The sequence below is a fragment of the Ptychodera flava genome, chromosome 20, assembly GCF_041260155.1.
Source record: "Ptychodera flava strain L36383 chromosome 20, AS_Pfla_20210202, whole genome shotgun sequence".
Taxonomy (NCBI): domain Eukaryota; kingdom Metazoa; phylum Hemichordata; class Enteropneusta; family Ptychoderidae; genus Ptychodera; species Ptychodera flava.
In genome coordinates this window covers 15,284,639-15,296,730 of record NC_091947.1, presented here as the reverse complement: position 1 = coordinate 15,296,730, position 12,092 = coordinate 15,284,639, and the positions used below count along the sequence as shown (strand labels likewise).

At 34.5% G+C, this 12,092-nt stretch overlaps 1 protein-coding gene across 1 annotated transcript in view; it reads right to left on the bottom strand.

The window, feature by feature from the left end:
- LOC139120506 (E3 ubiquitin-protein ligase TRIM56-like) overlaps positions 1–2,103 on the bottom strand; it is a 118,156-nt gene extending 116,053 nt beyond the window's left edge. Inside the window, exon 1 of the mRNA XM_070684968.1 lies at positions 1,899–2,103. The gene's annotated coding sequence lies outside the window, so the exon portion shown is untranslated. The remainder of the gene's footprint in view (positions 1–1,898) is intronic.
- Between the last annotated feature and the right edge of the window lie 9,989 nt (positions 2,104–12,092).

The window sequence follows — 12,092 nt, the reverse complement described above, 5'->3', positions numbered from 1 at the left end:
GAATTTCGCATAAAATGTTGATCCACTATACATGGGAGTCTATGACAAATCTGTAAAAAAAAATTTTCAGAATTAAAAATATGCACTATTTGTGTATATATGACCCTGAATAATTGACATAATTGTGCTTGATTAGAAGAGGGTGGTAACACGTGCATCTGTGTACAATAACTTTGTTTTTGGAATTTCGCATGAAATGTGGATCCATTATACATTGTAGTCTATGAAGAAACTATGAATAATTTTTTTTAAATACAAAACTTGGTAAATCTGTGTATTTATGTATGCTTGATTATTGATATTTATGTTCTTGATTAGACTAGAGTGGTTACAAGTCCATGTGTGTGTAAGAAATTTGATTTTGGAATTTCACCGAAATGTTGATTCACTATACATGGCAGTCTATGGTGAAACCCTATGAATAATTTTTTTCCAATACAAAAATAGGTAAATCTGTGCATTTATGTACACTGAATTATTGGTACTAATGTTCATGATAGACTAGAGTGGTTTCAAGTCAATGGTTGTGCAAGAAATTTGATTTTGTCATATCACTTAAATGTTGATTCACTATACATGGCAGTCTATGATGAAACTATGAATAATTTTTTTCCAATAAAAAAATAGGAAAATCTGTGCATTTATGTACACTTGATTATTGGTATTAATGTTCATGATTAGACTAGAGTAGTTTCAAGTCAATGGGTGTGCAAGAAATTTGATTTTGGAATTTTACTGAAATGTCCATTCACTATACATGGCAGTCTATGATGAAACTATGAATAATTTTTTTCCAATACAAAACTTGGTAAACCTGTGCATTTATGTACACCTAATTATTAGTATTAATATTCATGGTTAGACTAGAGTGGTTTCAAGTCAATGGTTGTGCAAGAAATTTGATTTTGGAATTTCACCAAAATGTTGATTCACTATACATTGTAGGCTATGAGGAAACTACAAATAACTCATAGGTTATCTGATCCTAAATTGTTATTCAAAAGTTGTTCGACCTGAAGCTTCCAGTTGTTATTGATGATACTATGCACTATTCTGAACAGTTTGTATTCTGTCAATGTCCTCAAAAAATTAAAAAATGTACATACAGCGACATGAACGTTTGACACCGACCTATACCCAATGTATTGTCAATGGGAGAATGATGTCAAATAAGTAATCTCCCAAATTGTTATTGAAAGAGTTATTATAGGGGACAGTTATGCACAATAGTGTTGAATAAGTAGAAATCATGACAACTTAAATCAATGTGGCTGCTTGGATCATCAATACATTGTTTATTATACCTGAAATTTGCGCCCGAAGGGCGCGCCGAAAATGGTAATGGCAGAAAATGAAAGTGCCAGGAGGTATTTTTTCTTTTTTCAGTATTCCATAACGTGCACATGCAATTTCAGCTTTGATGCATGAAAAAAGGTGACCCTCCCCCATAGGCTTGCACAAAATTTTATGACCCTTCAAAAATGCTTGCGCGAAAAATGGCGACCCACCCCAAAAAACACCGGCCCCCCCCCCCTGTAATTTGTGTCCAGTCCCTTACCTGGACACAGGACGGACAGAGAGTTAGTCAACCCGGATACAGCTGCCAAAAATTACAAGGGCAAGGCACGTACTTCAACGTAGTCCGATTTGGCTCTTGAACGATTTGATATTGAAACAGCAACCAATTACGCTTGCATTGCATTTCAGATACATTTCCAATATTTCCGATATTTCGACGTGTTGTGGGGTAAGACGTAAATCGCCCTGAATCGCACTTTGGCCTCTATCGTTTCCATGCACGTCCACCAATACTGTGTTTTCCCTGTAGGATTTTTTATATAAAACCATGGCTTAATGTATAAATAAGATTATTGAACTGATTCTCAAAGTAAACTAACCTTCACTATCTCTTTGGTTGGAGTATTTCACCACCGCACCGATGGCCGCTGTGTCGTATACCGTGACGGAAGCTGCGCTGAACTTGTGGATGGATGGTGCACAAGATGGTAGTCATGAGCATGCGCGTAAAATCCGAAATGTCGGCTTGTGCATAGGGCAGTTTACTTGTCTGTCATAACTCAGTGTTATACCCTTGCTGGTGGGTTCGTTGTTGACTTTGTCAAAGTTAATCCGGCGATAATCTGGTGACAGCGTCCTTCAGATTAATAACTTACACCATAGACCCTCGAGAAAAACCGATTTTCTCGAGAGTCTAGTCTATGCTTACACTTCCTTGCTTGCTTTGGCGCATTAGGCAATCAAACGCAGGAGATTATAACACAGGGAACTCTGACTTAATAATAGTAAACAAGACGTAAATGAAAAATTGGAAAAACATACAACAAAACGGTCAAAAAAGAAAAAAACAAGTGAGCAAAAACAAACAAGTAAACAAGGAAACAAAGGTGAGGACATGCCAACAGCAAGGTGAATCTAGTCTGTTCGGTGGAAGTCTCACTGTTGATCCGTCAGTCGTTTGTTTATTCGCCTGTTTACTTATTTGTTTCTGTTTACTTATTTGTTTTTGTTTATTCTGCCTATTTTTTCTTGAACGTTTTTAGTCTCACAATTGATCCGTCAGTCGTGTTTGTTTGCTTGATTGTTTGGTTTTGTTTACTTTATTGTTTTTTTTCTTTTTTTCTTTTTCATTTTATTTGTTTCCTGTTATTCAGTCAGAGTTTCCTGTGATAGGCTATAGAAGCAACACAGTGATAAAACTTCGCATAAGATTGTCAACAGACAATACACGACACAACGTGAACTGTGGAGAAAATGAATCTTTGCAAAACTAGTGCTAAATAACATATGACCGAGACACAAAAGGTTGGTAGTGTACATCTTTATTGGCAAGAAATTACAAAGTCAATAGCAACAAAAACCCTGTGCAGAGATCAAGACACTCCTATCCCAATCCTCAATCGTGGGGACAGGTAAACTGCCCCTATGGCAGATGTCCAGTAATGTCAACTGAGGAACGTTATCAATACTGCAAACTGCTCACCTATTACAGAATATTTATATCATTGTTCTAAAAACGATTATTTTCAGCCATTCGAAATTATTTTGAATTTCAAATATTTACCAAGTGTAAATATAATCTATAGCCCTTTAATTATTGACTTGTTTTTATTTAGCATCGCTCAAACAATTGTTTAGATTTCCAACTGAAGTTTTCGCTTGCATTTCAAATTGTTTGACCCCGTCTATGAGGATCTGAAAGTCCATTTTATTCAGGAAGGAAGTTATGGCCCTTGCATGTGAAAATGCGATCGACGATGACAGTGCCCAACACTGTTACAAAGGCCAAGAGGCGCTGATTGATATCTCTATGATTAATGAACTAAGGGACTGTTCAGTTTTTACGGCCTAGGGCGGCAATCAGAGGGGTCACTTAAATTTTGGAATCGAAAAGGGAGGGTCGCCTTATTTTTAGAAACATTTAGGGGGAGGGGTCACTGTATTTTTTAAAAAAATTAACAGTTGAACATAAATGGTTTTCTCTAACGTGATTCATGGCAAGCCCACGTCTCAGTATCAGACACGTGGCCACACCACTCACCCAAAATTGTTTGTGCTGAATGTGTAAAGCAATCTGAATCTTTAAAATGTAGTGACAGACAGACTTGCTTTAATGTGCATGTATTTCAAAGTCACGTTATGACTCGTCAGATAACAAATCAGACAGACAATGTGTAAAAGGTAAACCTGCCCTATCAACCATTTCAATATATTCAGATTGGTTTTTTTATTTCACATCACAACTACGTAAATTATTTCTTTTCGATAAAAGCTTATTTTATTGCACATACGAAAGAAGTGTGCATAGTTATAACTTGTACACAGCATTTAAAACACCCAAAAAAAATAAAATAAATAAATAAATAAATAAATAAATAAATAAATAAGGCCTTGCCCGTGATACATGTTTTAACAATAATAATGTTTCTCTATCATCCTTTTATATAACTAGAATATAAAGTATAACTAAAGAATTATATGTAAATAAAACTCTGTGTAAAATGTTGGTGTAATTGTAACAATACAAATAAATATTTACCTGAAAATGAAACATGCCTTTTGGTGATTTTTCTTGAGTTGTACTCATAGGGACAGATCAAATGGTGGCATACAGGTAAACGGGGCTACAAAGGTTTTCTTGAGTTTGTCAGCTGTATTAAGACCTGTATGACTTTTATCAAAGATAAAAAAGACTATAGAATATCATTTACATATAAAATAAAAACAAGTTGCATTCACATGCATGGTACACTCAAGGAATCTAAAAAGCTGTGTACTTTTAAACCGTTTTGTTGTGATAAAAAATGACAGGAAAAATGTACATACTGAAACAAGACTAGAAAGTATAAACACTAGGGTATCAGACAAGTTTTCAAAACATAACCTTTAGTATAAGTATCTTGCTTCTTTGTATCTAATACAGCTTCTTGACCAATCTGATTAAAATCACATGTAGGGAACGGCGACGTGTATTCTGAGGTGTTGTCAGAATACACATCACCATTTCCTACATCTGATTTTAATCAGATTGTTTCTTGACCTACTTATTTTGTTCATCAATAAAGGATATATAGAGGCAATGACCGTTGGTTACCAGATATGAAGTGAAAATGAAAATGCTCACGTGTTTCATTATATATTGCAGTTATGTGTAAATATGAACCTTTGCCACATGTTTGCAACTTGATTGAAAGAGTTATGATAAACATAATGAACAATATTCACCAAATATTAATTATAAAGGTCATTAAGTATTCAAATACATTATTAGCTGAAATAAAATAATTTCTTTTACTGCTGTCATTGTATCACCACTTTATATAGCAAGTGTAATTCCCTTTGGTCAAGTCCTTCAAGCTATATATGCCAAACTGTAAAAGCTCATTCGATATGCAAATTATAAATTAACTGACATGAAAATGAGTTTCAATATTGTTATAGCCTGATAATCATCAATGTACATAGCATGTTTTGCCAACTTCGATCACGTAAATCCGAGTATATGTATCCCTGATTAGCAAAGTTCACTAAATATGCAAATTAGAAATTGGTTGAAGTAAAAATGTTAAATGACTTTCACTAATGATGTATTATTATATCTTTAATGCACATAGCAAGTTTTGTCAACTTTAGTCTTGTCAATCCAGATAAATATCCCCAATTAGAAAAGTTCATTAAATATACAAATAAGGAATTTGCTGAAGTAAAAATGCCTAATGACCTTCAATAATGTTAAATCATAGTATCCTCATTATACATACAAGTTTAGTCAATTTTAATCGAGTCAATTCAGATATATATCTCCCTGATTAGAAAAATTCATTAAATATGCAAATTAGCAATTATCTTTCATGATACCCCCTAATATCTTTCCAAGGCTGATATATCTTGGTGTGATCAACATTTGTAGCAAATCTCATCCAATTCTGTGCAGTTGTTCTCAATGTTTATCATTTTTTTTCTAAAATCATTAATTATGCAAATGAGCAAAAAGTGAGCAAGCCACACCCACAGAAAACTAAGCAATTCTTGCCATTTGCAAGCACACAGACAGACACACAGACACACAGACATCGCTGCGACATTAGCCCATGGTGCGGACACGTGAGCTAAAAATGGATTTCTACACTTAAAACTAAATTTTCAAGCATAAGATAACAACAACAATGCTAAGTATACCCATATAGGTTGTATTGATAGCTAAACAATCCCTCCATCTTACTCATTGAAAACAGCTTACATATATATATATATATATATATATATATATATATATATATATATATATATATATATATATATATATATATATATATATATATTATATATATATGGATTTGTAGTCACACAAAACTGAATATGAGAAAACTTATTTTAGCTTTTGATGCTGACATCATCAAGAAATCGTTTGGAAATACTACTTCGAATGCGATCAAACAATTTCAATCACAGCAGAGAGGCAGTCACTAGCTCTGGAATACTCTGCTTTGCCTGTCACCAGCTGTGCATTGAGTACTACTTTACATGTAAGATCTAAGGTGATAGAACGTCTTTCATCTTTGTATTTGTTCCTATGCTCATACATTTTTACTAAACATATTGTACTTCGCAAGTTTCAAATATAATCTAGGTGCAAGTGCACATTTGTTCGCAGCCAAAAATGGGAACAAGAAAACAGGAAAAAATTCTATGAACAGCATCATCAAATCGAATAAGTAAAAACCCCTTTCGTGTGACGAGGAGTCATAAGCGCCTTCTATCAGATACTGTGGCTGTCTGTTCGTCTCTTGGGCTCTCGGGCTGCCGCAGTGTCGGCAAAGTCACTTCAGTGTTAAAAATATAGTTGCTACACTCGGACATTAGTCGGCTGTTTTCCGAAATCATGCATTGTATGAGCGTTGGACACTTTGTATTTTATCTTTATTTATATGTAACTTTTTTCGAGTATTACATCGATAATTGCATATCCCTTCAAAGTAGGTAACTTTTGAAGGTCAGAGTAGCATTGCTGACATTCCGTGAAGTTATTCTCGAAAGAAGTAAAATACAATTATGATGAGTATGTGTACCTTAAGCTTGTTAATTTCAATTTACATGAATGTGCAACTTAAATACGATATTTGTCTTCTTTACGGGCTGTGAAATACTTGAAAACTTAAACCTAAATTGCGCTTTCTTATAGTCATAACACGAGCTTACTAATTGGCGAGCTTCAATTATTATTCAGGCCAGCCCTGTAAGCTTTCTTTCACACCTGTCAATTGTTAAATCATTAATTATCACAATCATTAAATACTTGTGTTTCGAGAAGGGTGTAGCTTTGAAAGCTAGCAATTACTTTATATCGAAATATATGAAAGGGGCTCCTCACCTTAGTATCCAAAAGTTTTTGTTGCATTGGTGCTTGTTTCGTTTCGGATGTGTGTGACATAGGATCCCCACATTACTATCCAATTGTTGTGTCACAATGGTGTTTGTTTCGTTTCGGATATGTGTAGGAACGATTACTATAACCAGTGTTAAAAATTTGGGTTTCTTGTTTAAGAGTTTATTACTTTTCATGTTGAGTTCACATACAAACTAATATACCTTTGTTGTCATTTCTTAACATTTACGTCTTCCGAATAGTTTCAAATCATCATGTTCACCTTTAAAAGCTTATCTTCCCTTTACTCATGATTATACGACTGCACTTTTATCAGGGTCTTAATGACACGACTATCTTCTAACATTCTTCTGCGGTCGATTTTTACCATTCCTTTCGCAGTCACTTAAAAATAAACGGAAAACAACAAAGGTCGAGTTGGTAGCTTGTGCAGTGGAAAATAGTAACGGAGGTAGAATTACACAAATGCAGTTTCAAATGTTGATTCCTATTCGAATAAAGCGAACATAGACCTCGGAAAAAGTTTTGCTGACTTATATTTACTCATCCGGTAATCGGTTATGAATAGTGCCACGTATACGTATCTAGGGATGCAAGTTTCAGGGCGTACCCTCAAAAACCATATTATTTAATAAAAAATAAATCATGTCGTGAAAGGACAGGATACCACGAAACCTGTTTACTTAAAATGTGCGTTCGTGAGCAAATTGGTGCAGCAATTACATCCTGAGCAAATGCAAAAAGCTTGCATGAGTGATCATCTTTTGCTGCTCTGCGAGCACTCCAAGTTTGCCTGCTCGGCAATATCACGCCAACGGCCTCAACTGTACATTAAGATGCAATCTTGTATGTTTGGATAAAGTTTGCTTCCGTTTGCACGCTTTTTTTCCTCGACATCTTTCCCTGGTGTCAAAACTCATTCAGTAACGGTGTAAGGTTGAGAAGACTCTACAGCATAATGATGGCATCAGCCGAGGCGGAAACTAGGAGGCTGCATAAGGGGATATGCGCATAATATATGTGTTAGACGGACGCGAAAAATGGGTTTCCTATCCTATAACTGGATTGACGATGGATACTTATTTGCTTATCTTCGTGATTGATTATCAGAGTAATGCGTAGATTTTAAATTGGAAGTTAATTATCAGTTGCATAGTATCTACGGTGACTCTGGTTGTTCCATCGTGGTGCACCAGAAACACTTTATTCGACATACCCATCACATAGCCTACAGGTACAAAGGCACTCTTGGTTCATGCAAGTTCGATCGACCATGAACACTGTAAAATGGATATCATGGATCTAAATATTTTACAACACTTCATTTAATAGACACACTATGTTTTACAATATTAGTTTGGCTAATTTTTCAATTCAAGTACTTCATTGTACATCTCGTGTACAGAACGTATATTCATCAAGTATTCACCAAATCTTATTACAATGTCGAGAGAAAAAATTACAACAAATTTAAATGAGTTTAATGTGTAGGCAGTTGTCGAAAGATAAACGCTCGAAAATGAACCGTCTCAGGGGTATAACATCTCCTTAAGTTATGGGAACATGTAAACCTTGCAGTGAAGTAGATGAGTTCGATCAGTGACAATGTTTTTTTAATGCCTTTCTTTTTTGATTCAAAAAACTATAGCAATAAAATATATGTATAATATGTATAATATATGTATAAAAGCTGTGCTACTTTATCATTATTGCTGTATCGTATCTCCTATGGTCACATTTGTTGTAAGCGGCCATAATTGTAGCCCTTGGGCCGCGAGCTGGCTTCTTTCCAGGCAGCGGGCTCAAATGTGGATCTCCGAGAAAGTCTAAGACCCAAATGGGTATATTCCTTTAATCAGAATTCAGATGAATCGAACTCCTGGGCAAAATTAATAGTTCTACAGTTTTGAAAGTGCTTAAACATGCGTTCGAAAGCTTTAAATACCTGAAATCAAATTGAACACAAAGTGACAGACACATTTTAAACACCTCTACGCACCTTTAAACTTCCAAACCCTATTGGACCGCAAGTTTTAATGTAAAATTTGATTTATTAGCTCAGTAACGTGCCGACTTGAGAAACTATGAATATAACAACAGACATCACATTTCAAATAGTGATTAGCACGGAGATAACTTTCGAACAGTACACTTTTTGAAATGAACTATTTCTTTCAACATTCTATTTATTGTGCTCCGCAATATATATAACTACTGTTGCGGTAGTAATCACTTAATGATAATAATGTGAGCCAAATCGTCTATGCCACCCCGGGAACCGTTATGACAATAATGTAGTACTGTTATACTTTATTGCTCAATAGCACACTCAGGGGTGCAGTGACGTAATGAAAATTACAAAGCTCAAAGTTACATAGAAGTTGTATGTGCTGCTGTTAGACGGAGAAAGTAAAGTATCAGAAATATATATTAAATGGTAGTGTATCTTTCGGAGTAAAGATATGAATGAACTTCCCTTTTTCATTCAAATCACCACTATCAGAGTCACACAAACTTATGGAAGAAACAAGAATCTCATAATGAGTGCTGTATGTTGGAATTCATCCTCAACTGAGAATTTATAATACTTCCAAAACTTTTCATTTGCAGGTGGTTTCGGAATTGATGACCTTCTACCTAATTCTATTTTTAAGATATGATCAGAAATTCAAAGTTTTGTCAGCCATTTAAAAGGAGTTAAAAGAGTTAAAAGTTGTAATATCTAACAGATAATTTTCAAATTCAAAATCAGTGTTAAATAGTCAATATGTTCTAAGCTTATTCCTCTGTATTTCACAAGACTGTTTATACACTGTTATATTTCTTACATAGATTATCACGAACAGAAGTAGCACTGCATTAGTTCAACATGCTATTTATTTAATCAGACCAATATGAATTAAACCTTGATGACATGTATGATTACTTAAACACGATTAGAACTAATTTGGGATAATTAGATGAAGAAGTAATGTCGGTTTAATCTGCAAATGTAAGCTCATCTCGTTTTCTTTTTAAGTTATACACTTAGGACAAAGTAATTAAATTCTTTGTTTTGCGTCCCCACCCGCTTAGGTTTTAAGGTTTCATGAAAAACACACACAGTGTATTTGAATAGGAAATTTTAGGACATAACCGCTTAGCTTTTCTGAACTAATTTTGTTACAATTTTATTTTGCTGCAATCAAATTACATTGTGTTAATTTTCTTGTGTGTGTTTTACAGCCGCTCAGACGCGTACCTTTTCCATTTAGAGTGGACGCAAAACAAAGAAATTAATTTACTTTGGCCTTATGAGTAATATGTAGTATTGTACCATTCAGCCATAGGGCACCTAACACTTTTGAGAAAAATGAAAAATTTGAAGATCCAATTATCCCGAATCAGTTCCAATCGTGTTCTTAGTAAATTGTTATCGGTCAAGAATCATCTATGTCAATATTGTAGCATGGATTTTATAATGGGGCATACTTAGAAACTCCAAGAAAAATATATACTAACATCATTAGGAGGGTAACATTTTGTTGTTCATTTTGTCTCCTCCATATGACACATCCATATGTGAAAATTAAGCTATCAACAGGGCTAATGCTACTTTTAAAGATACTGAACCATTGTGAATAAATCCTTGCTAAGGCAGAAAGGAGCTTTCATTGCCTTTAAAGGCATGTGCTGGCACCAGATTGTCTCATCAGAAAATTTACCAACAAGATTACAATTTCATGGAAAACAAAAGGCTATCACACCTCAATAATCCTCTCACAGACTAGAACAAAGGCAATCCCAGGGATCGCAAACAGTGCCTTTAAGGTCACGAAAATTGCTTTGATTTTTAGCTCCCATATATGCATATGTATATATGCAAATGGGAGGTATTCTTATAAGGTGGAAAAATGTCGTCTGTATGTATGTATGGTATCAAAAACTCCTAAACCGTAGCACCTACTGTCTTAGTATTTGTTGTACAGGTGCACCTAGGGGTAGAGATGTGAATTTGTTCAAATGAACATGTCAGTGCCAAAAATATGCAAATGAGGGGAAAAAGGAAAAAAACTGCAAATGGCTAAAACTCAGTAAGCATAGGTCAGATTTGGTTGAAACTTGGTATGCAGATTTCTTTTGGTATTCTAAATTATGTGTGCAAAAATTTGGATGAACTTTGCATGTTTGTATTTTTAGGGTTATTTTTTCCTTTTTAGTCAGAAAAATCTTGTTCTTAGAAATCGCTCGTCTGATTGCTATGAAACTTAATATTCATGTTCCTCAGGATGACCTCAGTCATGCTTGTACAAATTGAATTGATATTGTCATATTTGTAATTTTGGGGCAATTTTCCCAATGTTTGATAAAAAAAATTTGTATCCAAAAACTACTGATTTGATAGCTTTGATATTTGGTATACAGGTATCTAAGATTAATCTCAATATAATGTATTGAAGGTATGTTGAAACTGGCAATTTTTTTTTTATTTTTGGGCAATTTTTGCCTTTTTTGGTCAAAAAATTTTTCTCCTAAAACTTCTGATCTGGTAGCTTTAATATCTAGTGTAAGGGTTCCTAGGGTTTATGTTAATTAGATATATTGTAAATTAGGATGAAATCTGCAATTTTGTATTTTGGGGGGGGGGGGCAATTTTTTTTCATTTTTAGCTCACGTGTGTAAACACGTGGGCTATTGTCATAGCGATGTCTGTCTGTCTGTCCGTGTGTGTGTGTGTGTTAGTGTGTGTGTGTGTGTGTGTGTCTGTCTGTCTGTCTGTCTGTTTACACGATAACTCAAAAACGCCTGAACGGATTCAAGTCAGATTTGGTACACAGGTACCATGTGCTACTTGCAAGAACTGATTAGATTTTGGTTAGTGTGGCTTGCATATTAATGAAGTTATGCAATATCGTTTTTTTTTTCATACAATGGTTTCCCTATGGAGACGGTAATGACAGTGTAGACATATATCAAGAAATACTGCACAAAATTTCATGAAACTTTTCACAGATGACAATCTAAGAACATTATGATGATACTGTGAGTGTCATGTCAATTATCTTCTCATTTGCATATTTAATGAACTTTTGTTATTAATGAGATAACTCTGAAATTCCTGCACCAAACTTGATGATACTTGCAACAAATATTGATTTTATATATATCTAATTACACTTCGAAGTATTAGGCAATGTCAAGTTATAAA